The sequence below is a fragment of the Pleurodeles waltl genome, chromosome 1_2, assembly GCF_031143425.1.
Source record: "Pleurodeles waltl isolate 20211129_DDA chromosome 1_2, aPleWal1.hap1.20221129, whole genome shotgun sequence".
In the NCBI taxonomy this organism is placed as follows: domain Eukaryota; kingdom Metazoa; phylum Chordata; class Amphibia; order Caudata; family Salamandridae; genus Pleurodeles; species Pleurodeles waltl.
In genome coordinates this window covers 16156783-16181554 of record NC_090437.1, presented here as the reverse complement: position 1 = coordinate 16181554, position 24772 = coordinate 16156783, and positions in this window count along the sequence as shown.

Sequence of the window (24772 nt, the reverse complement as noted above, 5' to 3'; positions counted from 1 at the left end):
AGGCTGGCGGTGCTTCATCTGGCATCCCAGCTGGGTCCGGCGGTTTCCTGCCAGATTAGCCCCGGCTGGGAGAATCCTCCATGGCGGCGCTGCAAGCAGCGCCGCCATGGGGATTCCGACCCCCTTCCCGCCTGCCTGTTTCTGGCGGTGGGTGTCGTGGGGCCCCTGGGGGCCCCTGCACTGCCCATGCCACTGGCATGGGCAGTGCAGGGGCCCCCTAACAGGGCCCCAGCATGATTTTCACTGTCTGCATAGCAGACAGTGAAAATCGCGACGGGTGCAACTGCACCCGTCGCACCCCTGCAACACCGCCGGCTCCATTCGGAGCCGGCTTCAATGTTGCAGGGCCTTTCCCGCTGGGCCGGCGGGCGCTCCCTTGGCGGGCGCCCGGCAGCCCAGCGGGAAAGTCTGAATGGCCTCCACTGTCTTTTGACCGCAGAGCGGCCAAGTGGCGGTTCCAGCTTGGCGGGCGGCGCCCGCCGCCCACCAATGTAGGAATGACCCCCTTAGTGTTTTGGGGCATTTCATTTTGCGGGCACTAGGCCTACAAGTGAGGTACCATTTTTATTGGGAGACTTGGTGGAACGCTGAGTGGAAGGAAATTTGTGACTCCTCTTAGGTTCCAGAACTTTCTGTCACCAAAATGTGAGGAAAAAGTATTTTTTTGCCTAATTTTAAGGTTTGCAAAGGATTCTGGGTAACAGAACCTGGTGAGAGCCCCATAAGTCACCCTATTCTGAGTTCCACTCGGTCTATAGTTTTTAGAAATGTCCAGGTTTGGTAGGTTTTCCTAGATGCCGGCTGAGCTACAGGCCAAAATCCACAGCTCGGCACTTTGCAAAGTGGGGAAAATGTGATGTGTCCATGTTGTATTTTGGGGCATTTCCTTTCGCGGGCACTAGGCCTACCCACAGAAGTGAGGTACCATTTTTATCGGGAGACTTGGGGGAAAGCTGGGTGGAAGGAAATTTGTGCCTCTTCTCAGGTTCCAGAACTTTCTGTCACTGTAATGTGTGGAAAAAGTGGGGTTTGTTTTGCGAAATTACTGTATGAGGTTTGCACAGGATTCTGGGTAACAGAACCTGGTGAGAGCCCCACATGTCACCCTATCTTGGATTCCCCCAGGTGTCTAGTTTTCAAAAATGCACAAGTTTGGTAGGTTTCCCTATGTGCCGGCTGAGCTAGAGATCAAAATCCACAGCTAGTCACTTTCCAAAAAACACATCAATTTTCAATGTAAAAATGTGATGTGTCCATATTGCCTTTCCTGTCGCGGGCATGATGCCTACCCACACAAGTGAAGTGCCATTTTTATCAGGAGACTTGGGGGAAATTAAATAGCAGAACAAGTGTTATTGCCCCTTGTCTTTCTCTACATTTTTTCCTTCCAAATTTAAGACAGTGTGTAAAAAAGACGTCTATTTGAGAAATGCTCTGTAATTCACATGCTAGTATTGGCACCCCGGAATTCAGATATGTGCAAATAACCACCGCTTCTCAACACCTTTTGGCATTTTGGAAATACAAAGGTTTCCTTGATACCTATTTTTCACTCTTTATATTTCACCAAATGAATTGCTGCATACCAGGCATACAATGAAAAAGCATTGCAAGGTGCAGCTCCTTTACTGGCTCTGGGTACCTAGGGTTCTTGATGAACCTACAAGCCCAATATATCCCCACAACCAGAAGAGTCCAGAAGATGTAACGGTATATTACTTTTGAAAATGAGACATCGCAAGGAAAGGTTACAGAGTAAAACGTGGAGAAAAATGGCTTTTTTCACCTCAATTTCAATAATGTTTTTATTTCAGCTATTATTTTCTGTAGGAAAACCTTGTAGGATCTACACAAATGACCCCTTGGTGGATTCAGAAATTTGTCTACTTTTCAGAAATGTTTAGCTTTCCGGAATTCAGCATTGGTTTCACACCCATTTCTGTCACAAACTGGAAGGAGGAATAGTGAAAATGGGGTATGTCCCAGTAAAATGCCAAAATTGTGTTGAAAAATGTAGTTTTCTGATGCAAGTCTACCTGTTCCTGAAATCTGGGAAGATGGTGATTATAGCACCGCAAACACTTTATTGATGCCATTTTCAGGGAAAAAACTACAAGCCTTCTTCTGCAGCCCTTTTTTCCCATTAAAAAAAAACCCACCATTCTTTGCTGTATTTTGGATAATTTCTTATCCCACAAACTCTGGGTACCTCTAGAATCCCTAGGATCTTGGAAAAAAAAAGGACGCAAATTTGGCAAGGGTAGCTTATGTGGACAAAATGTTATGAGGGCCTAGGCGTGAACTGCCCCAAATAGCCAAAAAAAAGCCTGGCACCTGAGGGGGAAAAGGCCTGGCAGGGAAGGGGTTAAAGACAACAAAGTAATCTAAAACCATTACAAACAAGCATTTCAAAAGGCAATGGGCTGACTTCAGCTTCAAGTCTCTGACTTTGTCAATGCTTGCTTTTTATGGTTTTATAGAACATTATTGTTGGAGGACCTGCTGGGCCCTTGCCAGTATTAAATAAAAAACCTTAGCTAAAAGCAAACATTTTTATGCTCTCAGAAAATGCACATTCTCTTTTTAGTGTCAGGCACTGAAGAGAAGTACTAGGTGGATGTGATCCTTGTAAAAGAGAAGAATGATGTCACTCACAATGAAGCTAGCCAATGGCTAAAGTGAGCTGACCCATTGCTCATGCTGTATGCTGTAGTAAGCGGAAGAAAGTGTGAATGATACAACAAACGACCAATGGATGAAGAAGGCTGGCAAGAAAGCCAGTCTAAGTAAGCATACTCTATATATAAATAAGTTTACTAAAATGAAAAGGTCATGGCTAAAGCCAACCCTAAAAAATAGGCCTAAAGCATACCAAATATAAAATGAAGCATTAACCATGAGGTGAAGTCTAACAAAGTGAGTTCTAATTTAATTGCTAAATGCCAGGAGATTAGAATTTAGTGGTCATGGTAAGATTTATGGATGTAAATAAAATGCAAAAATTAGTGAAAGTCCCATCTGCCCTATTTAAAATATATATGCTTTTCCATACACTCTAAACAGGGCGGGTGGTACTGTTTGTCCAAGTCTTCATCAAAGGCTGCAGATATTACAAAATGAACCACTTTACAGCACATCTGAAATTTACAGATATGTACAGATATCCAGGGAATAATGAACCATCTCTTTCTGAGAAGGATAAAGAAAACCAAGAAATGACAAGGGGCCAGATGTAGGAAGGCATTAGCGCCTCGCAAACGGCGAAAAACGCCGTTTGCGAGGCGCTAATGCCCTCACGCGATGCAGAAACACATATTGCGAGTCGGTACCGACTCGCAAAATGTGTTTCAGACTCGCAAATAGGAAGGGGTGTTCCCTTCCTATTTGCGAGTCGCACCGCGATGTAGAGTTGATTTGTGACCGCGAAAGCGGTCGCAAATCAACTCGCAGTTACCATCCACTTGAAGTGGATGGTAACTCATTCGCAAACGGAAAGGGGTCCCCATGGGACCCCTTCCCCTTTGTGAATGCTCACAATGATTTTTTTTCAGAGCAGGCAGTGGTCCTATGGACCACTGCCTACTCTGAAAAAAACCGAAACTAAAAGGTTTCGGTATTTTTTCTATTTGCAGCTCGTTTTCCTTTAAGGAAAACGGGCTGCAAAGAGAAAAAAAAAAACTGCTTTATTGAAAAGCAGTCACGGACATGGTGGTCTGCTGTCTCCAGCAGGCCACCATCCCCGTGAGTGCCTAGACTCTCTATGGGGTTGCAAACTGCGACCCACCTCATAAATATTTATGAGGTGGGTCTTTGCGACCCCATAGCGAGTCGCAGAAGGTGTCTGAGACACCTTTCTGCATTTCCTTTTGCGAGATGCAAATTGCGAGTCGCTGGGACTCGCAATTTGCACCTCGCAAAAGGAAACCTACTTACATCTGGCCCAAGGTTCTGTAACAAATGGAACAGAGGGTAGAGTTTTGAATGGAATCTAGAGCCATACTGAAAGACCACCATATCAGGAAAAAATGGAAAAAGATACCTGAGAAATTAAGATTGGTCAGTAAGTAGCAATGTTCAATCAATTGTATGTTTCTTTTGATATACGCTTATTTTTGCTTTGATTGTTTTTCTGTCTAGAGACTTGATGGAAGTGACCACTTGCCTGTAAAGGTGTCCATAAATGTTAAATTAGAAGTAGGGACATAGACGTTTCCCCAATTCCAATGTACTGTCTTCATAGACTTCCTGTATCAACAAAAACTCAATTAATTTATCTCAGTTCCCAAGATAAAGGTCATAAAGATGTTATGTTTTATAGTAGCACCAACAATTGAGAACAGTGTCAACCAGTTAAAAATGAAACTCCAAAATATGGCTAAGGAAGGAGAACTAAGGACAAGAGCAACTCCCAATGGTTTGATCAAACATGTCATCCACTAAACAGTAAAATTCATGAACTCCATAGGCTTAATAAAGAAAATCACAGCGAAACTGTATAAAAAGCTAATAAGGGAGAAAAGGATAAATTATTGAAACAAAATGCGAAGTTAACTTGAGAGATGAGAAGGAAGTGTGGTGATTGGTGAATGATTGTGCCATATCGAACCCCACATCATTAAATTGCATGATTCCTGAAGAAGACTGACATACCCATCTGAATAGGTTAATAATCAGACTTCTTTGGTAATCTTTAGTCAGGACAACATAGTTGGGTTATTTTTGCTTCCCTGACTCCATTTTAGATGTATTGCTGAAAGAGGAGAAATTCCATACTCCTCGAGGGTTGCCATAGTCAAGCTCATGTATAAGAAGGGCAGACGTAATCTCCCCCTCAATATCAATTTATCAGCTTGAGAGATATCATATCCAAAGTATTTCTTAAAATATGACACCACTTGGAGGAAAGGGTGCAAAGGAGCATTTCATTGCCAACTGAACAAGGTGGAGCTATGAAGTGACAATCAACGTCGGCCACTGTTTTGCACTAGGAGCTATAGTGCCGAAGTCGGTGGAACAAAGTGGAAAACTCCGTTATTGTTTTGTCAGCTTTAACACACAACCTTCAGTGAAGTGGACTGGCAGATCCTTTAGTCAAAAATGAATACATTAAAAATAAAACGTGGGTGTCTTTTCTATCTTACTGCAGCTTCATAGTGCCAATTGGGCACAAATTGAGGTTTGTAATACAGGGAAACCATTACAACACATTAGTATTGAAAATGGCCTTAAACAGGGAAGTGTATTGGCCACAACACTTTCTGGTTCATATTTAGCTGACCTCCTTGTACCTCAGAAGATACAAGCTCATTATCTCCAAGGAAGGGAGGAATCTATTGTCCATGCCTGCTTTAAGTGGATGCTTTTGTTATTATGGATGACAACCCAAGAGGTCTTCAAAGAAAATGAAAGGTTCTCTTTAGTTATTGGACATTGAATTATCTTACTGTTAAAAGCAGAAATCAGAATCCTCAGGAAAAAACAATCACAAGTGTCCTGGCATCTAGGGAGTGAAAAAATTGAAGCTGTAAGCTTCTTTAAATATTTGGGAATGCCATTTACAAACAGTCTAAAATAGAATGATTACTTTAGTTCTCTAAAAGTCAAAATTAATGAAGAAATGGGAGCTTTAATTAAATTTAACAAAATAATATTGTGGCTATTCTAAGGTCCCGCTAAGTAAAGCCTATAAGGGTAAGATTTCTCCTATAATGTTATAAAATGCATGTATTTGTATGTTGATCTGAGATTATGTTGAACCTCCTTAGAAAATAAGGGGCAGATTTAGGAGCCCGTAGTGCCTCCTTGTGCCACATTAGCGTAAATGTTTTACCTAATGTGAAAATGAGGCCAAAATTATTTCGCCAAATTTACAAAGTAGCGCAATGCATGTGTTGCACCACTTTATAACCCTTTGCGCTACTTCATGCCTGTGCCAGGCATAATGTATGCCAAGGGGGCGTTCCCCCGTCGGAGGGGGGGTGCAAAAAAATGGTGCAAAGAAATGTAAGAGATTTCTTTGCATCATTTTTTTCGGCACTTTTAGCACTTGCTCAGAGCAGCCGTTAAAAGGAGGCACACCATTGTTTGCAATGGACTTTGCAGGATTAGTGTCACTCTAATCCTGCAAAGCTCTGAACTAGCATAAAAAATGTTGACGCTAGTTCCCCTAACTACTGCCATGGTGCGCCATATCTTAGATGCCACATGGTGGCATTAAAGGGAGCAAGAAAAGTGGCCCTGCACCAGGTGCAGGGCCACCTTTCTTAAATCAGGCCCTTACTGCCTAAGAATAATACGGGGAATAAGCTCTGAATTTAAGTAGCCTCTTGGAAAGTGATGGCAGAAGTTCTGTCAATAGGAATGTTAAATCGATTAGTAACTAGTGTTAGTGCGTCAGACCTTAATAAGTAACTGCATCAAAGTAATTACAGACATGAAGTTTAGCAGAGAAATTCATCAACGTAAATCCCTATTAGCACAATTTCATTAGTGAAGATCCTTAACTAACACCAGATTAGAATCAGCATGTTGGTCTTCATGCAAAACAATTTAGTAACACAAATTTGGAAAATATCTAACTATGGCTCTATCAAAACAATGCAGTTGGTACCTAGAAGGCAAAAGCAAATATGCATTATAATCATCAGTCTATTTATGATACCTATCCTCAGTGTGGATCAGCAAGCAGTCAGTCTTCGTCCTCAGGACATTAGTCGATCAGCAAGGTATCAGGATTCAGCATCAAAGTTCAGAAAACAAAGTCTCTAAGCATTAAAGTTAAGCATGTCTCTTGTCAAGATGCAAAATGGGCAAGAATGAGCTATCCCTCTCCCAAGCAGTTCTATTAAATTAAAACTACTAAAACTACTTCTCAAATCCCTATTGGTCAGTTAATCGCATGTTCACACTTTGTCTAATAAGAAACTAAAACTCCAAATCTATTAATTCTACTATTACTCCATTCACATGTCATTGATTGGTTCGTCTTGCAATGTTCTCATCATCCGGCTTGTCAGGTAGCAATATTGTTGCAGTTTCCACTCTAGTCAGTATCTCCATTGTTCTCCTCCTGAGAAAGTCAGTCTCACACACATTACACATAAAATGTTACATTAACAGAAACAACACATTTTAGCGGTCGGTTCTTATGAGAAGCAAGTCTCAGCTACAAGCTCTTTATCCTACTGAACATTTGCAGTCAGCTCAAAAAAATCCCTTTTTCGCTTGTCTCTTTTCTTTGCCCATCTGCCTTCCCATTTATCTAATGCTCCCCAGGTCTGAGCACTTTGAAGCAATTCCTTAAGGTGTGCCTTCATTCATGTGTTCAAAATCTTTAGTCTCAAAATCTAATTTGTAACTCCTTTTCAAATGCTTTGTTTTCTCTATTTCTATGCAGTATTTCTTTGACAAGTCTGCCAGTTTCTGATGTACATTGCTCATTTTCCTCGTAATCTTCAGGCACAAATATCTCAACTCTGCCTCTGTGTAGGATTCTAACCTGTTCACCACCATAGTTCCCTCAATGGGTTCACCTGCTTCCATGCTTAGTCTAGTATAATTCAAATACTCTTCTGCCTGAGGAGCACTCTGTAGGGTTGTCTAACCATTTAGTCAACTGCTGAGCTGTCAAACCTTACAACAAAATTTTACTTGCTTGAACCGGTGGTACCTGCTGGGCAGCTGCATTCGGGTTCTGAGGTGTCAACAATTTCAAACTCCAGCTAACGTTTGACCCTGCCATAGTATCTGGAAGTGCTACAAATGGACAAAGGTCTAATAATGACGTTGATCCGCCAAATGTCTGTCCCACAGGAGAGACTACCTGAACATTTTCATTATGTCCTTCACTCATTATACTCTAGGTCATCACTCCCTGTTCACCTACAGTAGGTTTGCTCTGGGAAAAAATTGGTACCGCTGGACCAACAGTAATAGGTGGCGATATAGCATCTGGGGCTGCTCTGACATTTACACTCTGTGGGAAAGTAACTCCCATATTTTGATTCATCATCAGAGACATATCTGACTATGTCCCTGTTACTGGAGTTAATCATGGGATTACCTGCGGCTGAACTTGGGGCAGTAAAAGTGGAGTTGGTTTTGTCTGAACCAATATCAGTCTCGGGAACACCTGTTCCATAGGCACTATTAAGTTCAAAGTAGTTTCTATAATGGGTACATTGGGGTAAATTTTCTGAACCTGCGGGGGATGCACCTGATTTTGTACTATCGGAGTGGTAGGCACATTAAGACCACTTTGCATCGCATTCGGTGTGAGGCTAGCATTAACCTGCATCGGAATCATTGTCCCATTGACCTGTGTTGGGGCTGTCGGATCAGCACTGGTACTCGGACCACTCTCATGTACTGCATATGGTGGTGGGCGATCCCTCAATAACTGTGAAATAAACTCATCATCATCTGATTCCTATTCCACTGTTGAAGACTTTCTAGCCTCCCTACTCTCGGACGGACTTTTGTTAGTCTTCCTAATAGGTTTTCTTCCTTCCTTCTCATTCTCCTGCGTAATTGCCAGAAACAACTTAATTCCGTGGAAAGTCTCCATCCTCCAAACTCTCTGAACACTGTCCCATCTAGCCTCTGCTAGAGTCTTTTCTGTCTTTCTCATCCTCCTCTCAAATTTCTGTTGCTGTTGTTGTCTGGCTACTGGCTACCAGATCGCTAATGCTTCAAACTGTGCTGGTCTCGGAAGGGGCTTTGATTCATATAGCACCATCCTTAAGTGCTCCAAGACCCTCAAATTGAACGTCCCATTTGTAGGAAACGCTAAATTCCCGTCCATTTCTGTCAGTTTGCACCATTGCTTTAACCAAAGACATGGTACAACACCCTTCCATTACAATGTAAGCTGGTGTACCTTGTGGCGGTGTAGCCTCGCCTACACTTGTTGTAATATAAGTATCTCCCCTTAGGGCAATCTTTAATGCTATGAAAAATTTCATTTTTTTGACCTTTTTGTTATTCAAAATCAATTCAGGAAGTGACTCTTAATCCCAAGAATCCCTTAATCTACTTTCTCAGCCAATTGCCTCTCACGGACGGATGCCAATCCGTTCACAACCCTTCTCACTAACCGACCTATCCAAGCGTGACTCCAATGATGTCATAGTCACATGTACTGCGGTTGACAAAGTCTTGCAGCTTGTCGAAACTCTGATTCAAACGAACTAAAGCAAAAATTTGCGAGCACTAATCAAAAAACAAAAGCCCAAAAACAAATCTGCTGGGTTACTACAGGAAAGGTAACACAATCGCTTCAGAAACCTTACAGACTTTTCACTGATGGCTCTTCCCGCACTCACAGCAAGTCTTTCTTTCTCGGGCTCCCAAATTCGCAGCAAAACTCGACCCACAAATTTTACTCTCAGCTGATCAATGGGTCTGTCCTGGTGCACATAGGACTTGGGAAACCTCAGTCAAAAATTTTCTTTCACTCACTTTACTCACATTTTGACTTGTTGACCATGCCCTATCAATCTACTAAACCAAACAGATTACAACATAAAACCAGGTGTCTCATACACTTTTCAATATACTCTCGAGTCTTAGACCACGCAGGGTCCGTACATCAACAACCATGTGGACAGTTTTTGGGCACAAAGCGCCACACACATGTGAAGTTTGACGACTTCCCTACTCTCACACTGCAGAGTATGCAAACTCCTTCTACAACTTCATTTGGAGTACCCAAACTCCCTAAAACTCTCACATACCTTACAATTCATCTGAGATTTGCATAAGCTGTGCAAGCGCATCCTACTTCATTCACACTGTCACTAGAACTCTGAGAACACCCTCAAACAACCATTTACAGAATCCAGGATTCTGAGAAAGTCATTTCCAGGCTTAAGGGAACATTTTCTCTCCAATTAGCATCATTGAAAAACGAAATCCAAATCTCAATTATAATGAATTCTCAAAGGACCAACTCATCAAACTGCTGCCATCTCTGTTCGTCTATTATTCTATCCCGGGCGTCTATTACCTCTCTTACCACCTCTGTTAACACCTGCTACTATGTACCGGACGTCTATGATAAGCTCTTAAGCCATCCTCTGCTACCATATCTGTACACAATACACAATAATCAATAATCATTAACAATCAATAACATCAACAATCAATAACAATAATAATCAATAGAGTGAGTAATTGTCACGCACCACAACCATTCAGTCGTGAATAACCACACCTTTTAGTAAAAGTTTGAATATTTATTTCCCTATATAACAATGCTACAGTCATGTAGATTAATCTCAAAATCAAAAGAAACACATACAGCAACCATACTGGTTGTCCAAAACGGCAGAAGAAACTTAATCTAATCAAAGCTGGAACTACAACACATTTTAAGGTTATGGTGAAAATCGATAACAAAGTCAACTACGTCAAAGTAATTACATGCATTAAGTTTAGCAGAGACATTCATCAACGTAAATCCCTATTAGCACAATTACATTAGTGAAGATCCTTAACTAACACCAGATTATCATCAGCATGTTGGGCTTCATGCAAAACAATTTAGTAACACAAATTTGGAAAACATCTAACTATGGCTCTGTCAAAACAATGCAGTTGATACATAGAAAGAAAAAGCAAATGTGCATCATAATCAACAGTCTATTTATAATACCTATCCTCAGTGTGGATCAGCAAGCAGAGTCAGTCTTCGTCCTCAGGACATTAGTCGATCAGCAAGGCATCAGGATTTAACATCAAAGTTCAGAAAAAGCAAAGTCTCTAAGCATTAAAATTAAGCATGTCTCTTGTCAACACGCAAAATGGGCAAGAATGAGCTATCCCTCTCCCGAGCAGTTCAGTCAAATTAAAACTACTAAAACTACTTCTCAAATCCCTATTGGTCAGTTAATCGCATGTTCACACTTTGTATAATAAAACTAAAACTCCAAATCTATGAATTCTACTATTACTCCGTTCACATGTTGTTGATTGGTTTGTCTTGCAATGTCCTCACCATCTGGCTTGTCAGATAACAATATTGTTGCAGCTTCCACTCCAGTCAGTGTCTCCATTGTTCTCCTCCTGGGAAAGTCAGTCTCACACACATTACACATAAAATGTTACATTAGCAGAAACCGCATCTTCTAGCAGTTGGTTCTCATGAGAAGCAAGTCTCAGCTATGAGCACACAATGTAAAATGGAAAATCACAGTTTAGCTCTCTAGGACAGCCATTTTATTAAACATTAAAAAATACAGTATTTAAATGAGGCCTGGCAAGTAGGCCATGACACTCCCTAAGTTAAGGCTTACAAATAATAAAGTTAAAGCATACTGCATTACCTTCAATATGACTCATTTCTATATTAGTCAAACATATATTCAATATTCCACACTATTAATTTATTGGTAAGTGCACTTTGTGAACATTGGCGGCCACTCTTCGTAATCACATTTTCAAATGCGTGCATTTATTTTCTGTGTTATTTTATTTTCTACATAATTCACTTTTTCAGAATACATGAAAACCCATTAATAATTTTTATTAAAACACCTGCACTAGCGAGGAAATGAATAACATCCCCTACTATTGCAGGAAGGAAGTATATTAAATGAAAGATATTGGACCACTAACCAGTGTGCTGCATAAAAATGATTAAAGATATTTATGAACTAAAAAGAGGTATTATGACATTGAAATCCTCACCCTCCAAAAAATCTATTAAGCCAAATCACACTGATTTTATACATTAAAACATACTTAGATTACTTAACAGGTTTAATATCTATAGCCCCAATGTTACTGTATCTTGGTCATGAAGAAAGATTTCTGTATTTGGAAGGGGTGTGAGACAGATTGTTTTAACATGCTGTGCTAAAATTTCGTTTTCACGTTATCTTCCGTTATCACTTACTTACAGAGGTTTATTTTAGTAAAAGTGCAAAATTGAGCAAGATAATCTCTATATGTAGTGATCAAACGGAATTTGTATTGCCTAACTCTGTTGGAAATCGATTGTCACCTAGGGGCAAGAATCAAGAATCTGGAAATATTATTGTAGGTATGATTGTAACTGTACTTGTATCGTGCTCAGGTTTTCTTATGCTATGTTATGGGCTTTTATTTCCATTTACACAGTGCTATTGTTGGCCTCCTGTATAGCAGGAGCTACTGTTTATCCAAACCAGGTTTTGATTGTGAAAAGGAGATACGAGTTTAAGTCTGTGATTAAGACGTGGGCGCTCAAGTGGTTCTTGTTCCCGAATCTAGCACTGAAGATGATGCAGAACAGGTGAAGGTTAGAGGGGTAAGTGGGGGGTGCTGAAGGTGGGTTGGTGGGAAGGTGGGAGAGCGCTCTAATGGACAGGGTAGGGGGCTTGCTTTTGGACTGAAGAAAGCAGAGGAGAGATTTGACAGGGATAGGATGATAGGATGAGGGAGAAAGAGTGTGTCTGGTATGTAGGTTAAAAGGACATAATTAGGGGTAGAGTGTAGATGGATTGGAGAGGTGGAGAGAGGATTGGGTAGAATTGGGGTCCTCTTTAGGAATATGATGATGATGGTGGTCACTTTTTCAGAATATCTAGAGCAATAAGAAGAAGAGAAGAAGGTTTAAGGAAGAAATGTGGTAGATAGAGTTGAAGGTGGAAATGGATGACAGATGGAATGAACAATCCTATAGAAAGTGCATTACTCTCAAAACCACCAGATTGCAAACCAGTGAAGGACACAGCTTCTAAAACCACCAATAATTTGGAGTTTACAGGTCTATCCATGTGCTTGAGGGAACACTGCAGTGGAGGGGGAGCTGCCAAGAACTGTTATGAATTGAAAGTTAATGGGTTCACACAGGAGTGGCAAAGGTGAAACCCCATGGATAGTGGATCTGCTCATGAATTAAAGGTGCCTCTTCCTAAAAACAACAACTATTTAGTATTCTGTCGATTCAACCATGAGCAGTGGCAGCGCAGCCCTATGGAAGACAGCTTCTGAAAACCACCAGGAATGAAGATTCTACGAGTCCACCCAGGAGCCATATAGATGCAACCATAAAAAACCCATAGCTTTTCAAAATCACCAGAAATTATGAGTGTATGGGTCCAGGTGCAAACCTATTGGGAAAGTAACTTCTCAAGGCCAGCACATTTTGTGTAAGAGTCTATGAGTATTGCTGAAGTGGTGGAGGTGCCGTACTACGGAACACACAGTTTTCCAAAGCTATCAAATAGTTACAAATCAGCAAGGCTTCCCTGGAATGGACAATGTATAATCCTATGAAAGTCTCTATTAGTACATCCAAGTTTGGCAGGGTGAAAAATATAGTATCCAAGAAAAAAACAAATAGTTTGACACCATGAGTCTATACCAAAGCGGCACAAAAGCCACATCGAGGTGCAACGCTCCCCAAACCCCAAGGAGGATGTAGCTTCCCAGAATCATCTGGAAATAAGTATTACTGGGTACACGCAGAAGCAGTAGCTATTTAAACCTATTCAAAGCACATCTATCTAAAACCACAAGGAATTTAAATTCTATAGGCCCACTGAGGAGCGGTGGAGTTGCACCCTTACAGAAAACACGACTTCTTAAACCACTGGCAACCGCAGATGCAACTTTCTAAAATAACCAAATATTTAGACGTCTAAAGTGTTCACCCAAATGAGGTAAACATGGAAGAACAATTCTCCGAAACTACCAGGAACTAAACTTTTATGCTCCTCATTTCGAGGGGCCCACAAATCCTAGTTCAGGATTTTTTTATTTTTTTCAAGAGATTGTGTTGGAATCCTTTCAAACCCCAGTGTGTCCAATCAGAAGTGAAAGAGTTGCAACACTTTGGAGACAGCTTCTAAAAACCATGAGGAACTGACACAAACAGCAGCACCAGATCACCTCCCATGCCCAAACGCTATTGTGTGCTCAAAGTTGACCCACACGTTGCACCCAAACTTCTTCGCACAGTCCCCTGGTTAATCTGTCCAAGGGGGCCTGTCTACGGTGGGCCAACACAAAAGCCTTAGGTTTGTAGTGTAGTGTCATCCAGCTTTCCCAAAATCCTAAAGCCAAGTAAAAGTAGGCACATGCAAAAACGTTAAGCAGAACCTAGCCTAACACCTACCTGTAACTTATGTGTTTTACTCTGAACAACGCACTGTACATATCTAAATCTGCAACTTGGAATTTGTGCTGGTGGTTTTACCGCAGTGCAATATCTAGCCTAGACACAACTGGCTCCCCTTTGCATAAGAGGTAGGGGCTTAGCATCACACAGAACAGCTAGCTTTAGTCAAGTGCCACCTATGATGTCATCAGTTGACTACTCTTACTAACTTTGGTGCTGCGCTATATTCGGCCCTTTGCACTATACAGTGCTGCACTTTCTCATGCAGCACTCCACTGCATGAAGGACAGCAAATCTGAACATAAAAGCCTATGAGTCCACACAGCAGTGGAATTGGTGCAACTCTATGGATGGGTGAGCTTCTTAAAAGCACCATGGCATATTTATAAGCCCCTAGTGCCACATTAGCGTAATTTCTTTATGCTAATCTGTCCCAATGAGGCCAAAAACCTTGCGCCACATTTACAAAGTGCACCACTTTGTAACCCTTTGCGCTACATTATCCCTGTGCCAGGTATAATGTATGCAGACGGGGCATTCCCCAGTTAGGGGGGCTGAAAAAATGGTGCAAGGAAATCTAACAGATTTCCTTGCATCATTTGTTACGCACTTTTAACGCCTGCTCAGAGCAGGCGTTAAAAGGGGGCTTCCCTTATATATAGTGGGCCCCTATGTACTCACTCTGAAGGAGTAGAACGAATATTTTGACACTACTCCTGCAGAGTACATCAATAGCGTCAATAAAAATGACGCTATTGCCCACTACCCTGCACCATGGTGCGCCGTATCTTAGAAAGGGTGCAAGTCAGGTGGTGCTGCACTAGGTCAGCACCACTTTACTTAAATATGCCCCCAAGTATTTAGGGGTATACTGATCCATGAAGCAGCGAAGGGCAAGCAAACCCTAGAATAAGAGAACCCTGTAAAAAAGCGGGAGATTCTCAGGTATCATATGGAGAACACAACTTTCAGGTGAAAATTTTACTTCATACACCATATTAATAAAGTTACCACTTTTATCAATCTTTTTGACTCCCATTTGTCATGCACAGAAATGACAAAAATGCAGAACAGCCACTCGCGCCCAAGTATTAACTTTCTGGTACATTTATTCACCCATATGGAATTACACAATACTCTTATTCCATTGTTTTCATCTTGATTCTTCTAACATTTCCCCAGTAAAGAAGCACAGCCCCTGGTCGTAAACTGCAAAAATGTGATTTTTTTTGCCACTCATTATTTGCCATCATGTATCCATCTCAGTACCGCTGAACAATCTGTAAAGTGCAATCACCATAACATGAGAGTGAAAATATGATATGCAGCTGCAATACAGGAAGTGTATTAAAGTGTATTCATCAATGAATTGAGCAGTTGTGGTAGGGTGCATGGCTCATAGATATAATGATTGATGTTCGCTACAGGCACCTTTTGTGATCTGTACTTCACAATTCAAATTCTGCCAATGCCAACTCAGCCTTCAACTCTTCTGAGGTGGACGAACTGTGAACTGTGAAACTGGCTAGTGGTAAAATGGTAATTTGTAACACTTAGAATCTGCAGCTGTGCAATATGAAGTGTTTTATTGACTGCCAGCCTTCTGGCTTTGTCAATGCTTGTTTTGTCTTGTTTTTCTTTAAAACTATTTTATTGGTATTTAGAAATATTTTTTATATTCAATTACACATTTCAGTACATCACCACCTATTGTCTAATAGAATATGTTCTTACAACGCAAACAGACATCATGGAAGAAATCATATATACATTGAGTCGAGGCATCCCACATAACATGTTGGATACTCATATATATGACCAATATATCCGCTACTCTACTTGTGTTAACTCATGTGAAGGCCCACGTCAGCCTGCCATACCTTTCCCAATATTCAGGCGGGATCCTAAGGTGATGTGTAAATACAGTTGCGGGTCGCAGAAGGGGCGGGGTGGCGCGCGGAGAGGGGCAGGGGGAATAAAAATTAAATTATTTTTTTTTTAAAACACTTATCTTCAGCCGCCACCTCCTCTGTCTCCTCAGCAGGCTGCTGGAACAGGCTCCCAGCCTGCCCTGCAGCCAATCCTGATGCTGCTCAGAGCAGCGTCACGATTGGCACCCAGGCCGACTGGGAGATTATGCAGGCTCTCTCCAGCACGCCAACTGTGTTTCTGGGCTAGATAAAGCCTACTATGCATGTGTGTTTGGCCAGCCCGCGACGGCCAAACACACATGCGCACTGAGGGGAATGCTCCGTGCACTCCCCTCAGTGCTCATCATCCCCAGTGCCCCACCCCTTTACAAGAAAACGATATTAAACATAGTTTATTATTTTCTTGGAAAGTTTTGCAGCTGTCGCTGCTGGCGAGGGGGCAACGCTCCTCTGCCCTAAAGGAGGAGCCGCCCATGTGTATATATCTAGTCTAGGTGATTTTCTGATAGAGGCAGTGTGAGGTGGTGGTGGTGGGGGGGATAGCTCAGACCATTTCCCAGAGAAAGATATATCTGAAGTCGACATGATAACTACAACAACTTTTTGCCAACCCGTCCAACAGAGACAGGTAACATAAAAGGAATGCATATTTAACCAATGTGTCTCGGTTAACAGAAGCTACAGTATGTCTGAGGTCAGACGGGGGAGTGAGGAGCCAGGGGAGCCCCTGCATTAGTGAAGATCAAATTGTAGCACACGTCTCACAGAGTAGAGGGGGAGTGAATGTTATATGCCCAGGGGATGGAGGATAGATAGCATCATTGGTGTTTTTGCATACGTCCCAGTCAGTGCTGCCAGTCATTGCTGTCTAGCTGTTCGTCCACAATCATTCCTTCCTCATTGTCTCCACCCAGTCCAGTATCTCGGGAGCCGTCCTCCGAAGCTACCTGGTCTCCCTGCTCTGTGTCTGTATCACTCCCAAGAGGTTCCCAGCTAGCTAGAATCTCTGTCGAGTCTTGCCAAGGGATATTGTTGTATGCACTGACTGTCTTTCCTCCAAAGGACCCTCTCTTTGACCATCACCCATAAAGTAACATCCCATACACATAGGTCTATACCGGGCCCTTCTCAGATTTCCAGGCCATTTTTATCCTACGTTTGGCTAGTACTATGGCCAGGTCTAGGAACCTAGAACTGACTTTACGCTTCTTAGGTCCCGTACAATTCCCCAATATACAGCCCTCTATCGAGCACAGGGCTGTACATCCGAGCGTGAGGCACAGACGCTTAAGAACTGCCTGCCAGTATATCTGGAGGAGGCAAATCCAGGTCATGTGACTGACGTCAGCTACAGGATGTCCACATCGAGGGCAGCCCAATGGTTCCCCACCATATATAACTTGCAGTTAGAAATTGGGTCTGTAGGTGGCAGAGGTATGCACCCTGTCCAAGTAGGGACCACAATCCTAGTTAGAGTAAGTCACAACACAATACAAATTTTTCTGTGCTCACCCTCTTGTAGCTTGGCACAGAGCAGACAGGCTTAACTTAGAAGGCAATGTGTAAAGTATGTGCGCAATAACTCATACAGTAACACAGTGAAAACACCACAAAAATACACCACACAGGTTTAGAAAAATAGATAATATTCATCTGAATAAAATAAGATAAAAACTAAATAAATCCTATATGCACAAGTCAATATATTACTTTCAAAAGTTTTAAATGAGTCTCAATCCTTAAGAATCAGTGGTTATATCCTTGTAACACACAGTACCTGGAATGTGTCAAAAATGACGACACACGGGGGGCACAGAGGAGGAGATGCGTTGAAAAATAAGGCGATGTGTCAGATTTTCTGGTGCTGCACAGACAATGTGTCATTTCTTTCCACACTGCAAGGTGATATGTCGATTTCCAGAAGTGCAGATTTGGTTCTTCAATGCGATGAGGGGGTATTTTGATGCCCAGGGACGGGCTGGTAGAAGGCGCAGATGCTGCATCGATCCGGTCGGCGATGCTGTGAAATTTCAGCCAGGAGGCAGGAGCTGCATTGATTTCTGCAGATGTGTTGTCGATTTCCAACATACAGGGATTTTCTTCTTTTTGGTGAAGTCTTTGTGGCCCTGAGACTTCAGACCAAGAGGCAAGCTCAATCCACGCCCTTGGAGCACTTGAAGGGAAGGCAGAGTCATTCCAGCAGAGTCAGAGGCCATCAAGCAGCAGGGCAGCAGTCCTTCTCAGCAAAGCACTTCAGATGAGTCCTTTGGGCAGCCAGGCAGTCCGTCTGACAAAGATGCATTTGAAGTGGTTTTGAAGTGCACAAGTTCCCATTTCAGCCCAGTCCTGTCTGTCAGGATCCCTGTGGGGGTTTATCAATTCTTTGTGTGAGGGCAGGCCACTGGCCTTTGAAGTATAAGAGGGAGCCCCTGCACTCTTCCTGCCCAGGGAGACCCATTCAGTATGCAGATGAATGCAGATGTGACTGAGTGTTCTGTGTTTTGTTTATGGCTTTCTGGGTAGAATGCACAAGGGGAGCTGTCAACCAGCACAGACCAGACATGGATTGGGGGCAGGCTGTGAGGCACAGATGGCAGTAAGTGCAAAGAAATGCCCACTTTCTAAAAGTGGCATTTCTAAAATAGCAATATTAAAAACAACTTCACCAGTAAGCAGGATTTTCTATTACCATTCTGGTCATACTAAACATGACAGGGCTACTCCGTCCAGATCAGAATCTGCCATTTAAAAGAATATGAGGGCTGTTCCAATGCTAGTCTATGAGAGGAGTAGGACTCACAGTAGTGGAAAATGAATTTGTGAGATTTTCACTACCAGGACATGTAAAACACATAAATACATGCCCTGCCTTTTACTTACATAGCACCCTGCCCTATGGGTTACCTAGGGCCTACCTTAGGGGTGACTTATAGGTAGAAAAAGGGGAGTTTAAGGCTTGGCAAGTAGTTTTAAATGCCAAGTCGAAGTGGCAGTGAAACTGCACACACAGGCCTTGCAATGGCAGGCCTGAGTCATGGTTAAAGGGCTACTTATGTGGGTGGCCCAAACAGTGCTGCAGGCCCACTGGTAGAATTTATTGTACAGCCCCTGGGCACGAGTAGTGCACTTTACGAAGGACTTATAGGTAAATTAAATATGCCAATTGGGTAGGAACCAATATTACCAATTGGGTAGGAACCAATCTTACCAAGTTTAGGGGATAGAGCGCATGCACTTTAGCACTGGTCAGCAGTGGTAAAGTGTGAAGAGTCCTAAAACCAACAAAAACAGGATCAGAGAAATAGAGGGAGGCAGGAACAAAATTACAACCTTTGGGAAGCGTGGTATGTCATATGTAAGACATTAAATTGTATACATTTGAGTCTTGCATTGTGGGACACTTTTGTGTTGTATGCTCCATTCTTTGTCGGTAACCATGTTGACGTCCCATCTCGTCCATAAGGCCATCAACGGTTTCCATCCCATATCATTTAGGGACAGGTAAAGCCATGTGATCACCATCTAGCCATTCCTGAAGTTAGTAAAAGCTGCAATACAGCTTGTGTAGGGGATGCCTCTCTTCCACAGTGCCACAGGTCCGCAAAGGTCTGCACCAGTGCTTCATAGTTGAGGAATTGACTCCTGCTTAAGGTAGATTGTTCTTTTAGTTCATCAAGTAGCATGAGTGTGCCCATTGAGAAACAGTCCCCCACTGTTTGTAACCCAGCTTCGGTCCAGTTTGAAAGTTGGGTGGAGGTGAAGTAAGTGCCTGGAGTGCCGTGAGGGAACCCTACTAACGGCAGTACAGGTGCGTACGGTAGCACACTACGGATCCGCACCCAACTCCTTTACCAAGCATAGAACGCTGCCTGTAATACAGTAGTCGAGCATGGGATAGTTACATGTCACCGCAGCAGCCTGCTTAGGAGGTGATTCTGACGAAGAGCTAGTCCCAGCAGGTCCAGCGCATCCTGATGTGTTTTATCTAGCCATCGAGCTATCAACTGCAGCTAGGCAGCTAAATCCTAGAGTTCAAAATCTGGTGCCCAAGACCTCCATTGCAGTATCTCCAGGGAGACTCTATGTATGCCCTCATCCCATATCAGGTCATGAGGGAGCGTCTAATTGCGAAACCACGTCAAAAGGGATCCGGACAAAAGTACAGCAAGCGGGGCAGCTTCACCATCTTAAAGATGGCAACATGTGCCATTAGTGACAGATGTAAAGATCACCAAAAGGAGACACATCCCCTAAGAGAGTGATAGGTTGTCCCTAGATTTTCTTCCCATAGATCCTCAACATTGTGGTACATCTGAATGCACAAATATTTGAAGGAGGCAGGTGCCCATTGAAGCCCCAAGGCTGTCTATCTCGCATTCAAGGGGTGCGCAGGACGCAGAGAAACAGAGACGTTTTGGTGCAGTTCAGGCATAGGCTTGACACTCTCCAAACTCCTGGAAGCATGTAAACACTGTCTGTACCCCCTAGGTCCCTGAGCCAGGTACAAAACTATTTCATCTGCATACAGTCACATAATGTGCTGCTCTTCATTCACCACTATGCCCTCTCCTACACCCTCCCTTCGAAAGATGTCTGCCAATAGTTTGATGGCCAGCCCAAAGAGTAAGGGTTGCAGGAGGCAGCCTTGCTTGGTCCCACGAAAAATATGATGGGGTAGATACTGTGTAGCCCGTCCTAACCCTGGTCGGGGAAGCATATAGTAACATGACCCAGCATATCCAATCTCTTCCTAGCCCCATTGTCTTCATGACTGCCATTAGGAATTCCCATCTTATTGAATCCAACACTTTCTTGAGGTCTATTAATATTAGCATTCTGGGTTTGCACTGCAGGGTAGTACTATACATGGAAGAGTCATCTCAAATTGAGGGAGGTACTACGGTTTGGTCTCTATGAACAAGCATCAGCATGTAGCAGAGTAATCTATTAGCTAATACTTTGCTAAGGATTTTGAGGTCCATGTTTAACATGGACAATGGACGAAAAGCGGCAGTGGGTAAACTTGCATTTGTTTTCTTGGGGAGAGGGCTCACCAACGCACTTCTAGTAGAATCTGGGAGACAACCAGTTTTCAATGACTCTGCATATATGTGTTCCAATTTAGGAGCCAAGGCATCCAGGTATGTTGGGTAAAATTCTGCTGGTAAGCCATTCAGCCCTGGGGTCTTACCCGTGGCCATCTCGCTAACAGTGTGTTGTATCTCAGGGATTATGATAGGTCCTGCCAGTGTCGCACATGCATCGGGCGGTAGTGACTGGAGATGCACATGATCTAAAAATCTGGCCTGCAGGGATCCATGGGACACCTCTGGTCGATCATAAAAGATCTCAGCATAAGACCAAAACTCATCATTGATGAGCCTTGGCGAATAAACGTGTGGCCCTGTGCCTGAGGTCAAATGTGTGGTGGATGAGCCCCGAAGTTTTGGGCATATGAGCCAAGCTAATAACCTTCCCAATTTGCCTTCCTCATTATGAAGTTTGGCCATTGTGGTCATGGCATCTCAGCCTTTCAAGAATAGTGATATATTGTTCCTTAGCTTGGGATAGCCTGTCATGTGTAGTAGGGTCTGTACCCAGGGTCGTTTCTAGAGTAAGAATTGTACCGTCAAGGGACTGTAATTCCCTATGTAACTCCCTACAGGCCCCACTGATTGGCCCAAGCAGTGTCCCCATATTACCACCTTGAAGGCTCCCCATTCTATGATAACTGAGGAAGCCAAGCCTTGATTAGTCACAAAGTATCCTTGATAGCTGTGTGTAGGGAGTCCCTATAACTGTTGTCTTTGAGTGTCCGTAGTTGGAGACGCCATAAGGGGATCACCTGCCTGTCATCCGGTGTTTCAGGACCCAGCAGTAGAGGGCTGTGGTCCAACATGATACAGCCTAAATATTCAATGAACTTTATGTATCAGCACAACACTTCTGAATATGGAAACCTGTCTGGTATGTAGGTCATGAATGTGGAAAAAGAAGGAAAAGTCTGGTTCTGAGCCATGTTGAGTGTGCCAAATGTCTGTATGTGCCTGGTGCCGTAATCAATCCCTGATCCTTGTGGCTGTTTTATGGGCTGACGCTCCCCTTAATGGGGGCGTAGAGCAATATAAAAGGATGCCTAAGAGACAATTAAAATCCCCCCCCCCCCAAGAGCATATCACTGCCCACTAACTGGCTCAGTGGTGCCGACAGGGTTTGAAGAAATGAAAGATGATCTTGATTGGGGGAGTTAACACTTCCCAAGGTCACCTCCCTTTCAAAGAGCCTTCCGCTCACTAACAGATATCTTCCATCTTTAGCGATAAGTAATTTTGTGTGTTTCAACAGGACTCCAGTTCTGACCCATATCAGCGCTGCCCTAGTGAAAGCAGAGTAAGAGGTAGCATATAGTTGTCCACGCCACCTATGGTGTAGGCTTTCAATCTCTACCTCCATAATGTGAGTCTCCTGTAGCATTGCCATTTGGACCCCTCTGCACTGCAGGTATCTATGGATTTTATGGCGCTTTGCAGCAGACATCCCCATGACATTCCATGTTAAACAACTGATCTCCTGTGACTTAGTGACCATGTTGGTACTCACAGTGCAAGCCGCTTGTCGGCGGATATAGAGGACCCCAATCCCCCCATCCAGACAGCCCTTTGAGACATACAGAAAGTAACAAATCCCTAACTTCAAACCCCCATCCACAGGGCCCAGTAGCGATGGCTGTCCACCCAAACTAAAAAACATCTCCAAACAAAACAGGGCTATGTGTAAAGCTCCATTTGGCACCTGTAATGGGTCAGACGGTGAGGTATGTGATCCAATAAGGCAGTAATCAGAGTTCCCCTCAGGCCCACATACAGTACTTACACCTACTGTGGCCAGATGCCCAGCCAGGCAGGAGCAGAGGGCATCAGTTATCACAGTGTGAGGCAGGATCACTATTCCCCCATGTCACCTGTGTTACCATGAGGAACTCCCAACTATCCACAAGGACCAGGCATTGAAACATCTTGAAGTAGCTAAGTGATGTAAGGTCGAGGTATCAAATGAGGTGGTTGACAGTTTACGGGGTCACCAACGTCAGCTCGTTCCGTCCCCTACCCCCAACCCCCCCCCTCCCAGGAATAGATTTTAAGAATTCTCAGTCTGCCCTGGAGAGTCCTGAGCTTGAGCCATACTCCAATGAATTCTGATCCAGTCTGTTAAGCAATTTCCACTGCTGCATGGAGGGCCGCAGCCATACCCTGAGCAGCCTGTTCTCAGATGGTCTCTGGAAGAAGCTTCCCCCTCTAGGTCTGTGGTGTCATTTGTTTAGGGTACTGTTGACCCTCTTTTTGACTCTGTTGTTTCCGTACTTAAGGTGTTCCAGGTTTATAAGCTTCCAGCCATTCCCAGGCCTCACGCGAATCACTACAGAAGTGCGTTTTTCAGTCTAACATAATTATCAGCTTGGCAAGGAACAGTAAGGAATATTGAAGACCTTCCTCTCTGAGGGCTCTTTTTACATCAATGAAGGAGGCCCTCATGGCCTGGACTGTGGCCGTATAGTCAGGGAACAATGTGAGATTTCCATTATTGATTTGGTAGGGATCTTCCTTAGGGCTTTCTCTAACAGGGTGTCACATTCTCTAAAGTGCAGTAGCCTGGCAACCACCTGTCATGGCTGCCGACCAGGGGCTGGAGGGCGGGCAGGGACCCTATGTGCCTGTTCTAGGACAAAAAAGGGAGTCAGATTGTTCTGGGCTACCACAGCTTTCATCCAGTTCTCAAGGTAAGACACCATGGCCCTCATTACAACATTGGTGGTAAATCCCACTTACCGCCATGCAGAAGACCGCCAACACACCACTGAGGCAGTGTAATTCCGCTACAGCTATTACGACCCACAGCCCGGAATCTGCCAAAATCCAGACACCCACACATGTCCGCCACACCAAAGGTCAGTGATAAACTGGCGATAAAAAAACCTCCACTGTCACGCCAACACAGGAATACGCCCACACTATCACCACCCACAAATCCACACGGCAGTCTTTCAACCGCAGTATTCCATTGGCGGTACACACCGCCGCGCTCAAAATACACACACATTTACAAAACACAACCACATTGGACAAATGGAAATACCCACACCTGATACACATACACACACCACTCCCACACACTCAATACAATATAAAACACCCACCCACAAACCCCTACGACAAAAATTGAGAAAGAAGCCCAGAGAGAGACACCACCATCAACAACACTAGCATCCACAGGGACACAACACCATCACTCACACAACATCCACGCACCTCAGACAGCACACACAAACACATCCCCTCACACATCACAACCACCACCACCTCACACATCACCCACACCACACCATGGCCCCGCAAAGACACCCCAGGTTCTTGGAGGAGGAGCTCAGGGTCATGGTGAAGGAAATCATCCGGGTAGAGCCACAGCTATTCGGATCACAGGTTCAGCACACCTCCGTAGCTAGGAAGATTGAGCTATGGCGCAGAATCGTAGACAGGGTCAACGCAGTGGGACAGCATCCAAGAACACAGGATGACATCAGGAAGAGGTGGAACGACCTACGGGGGAAGGTGCGTTCTGTGGTCTCAAGACACCAGATTGCAGTTCAGAGGACTGGTGGCGGACCCCCACCTCCTCCCCCACAACTAACAACATTGGAGGAGCAGGTCTTGGCTATACTGCATCCTGAGGGCCTCACAGG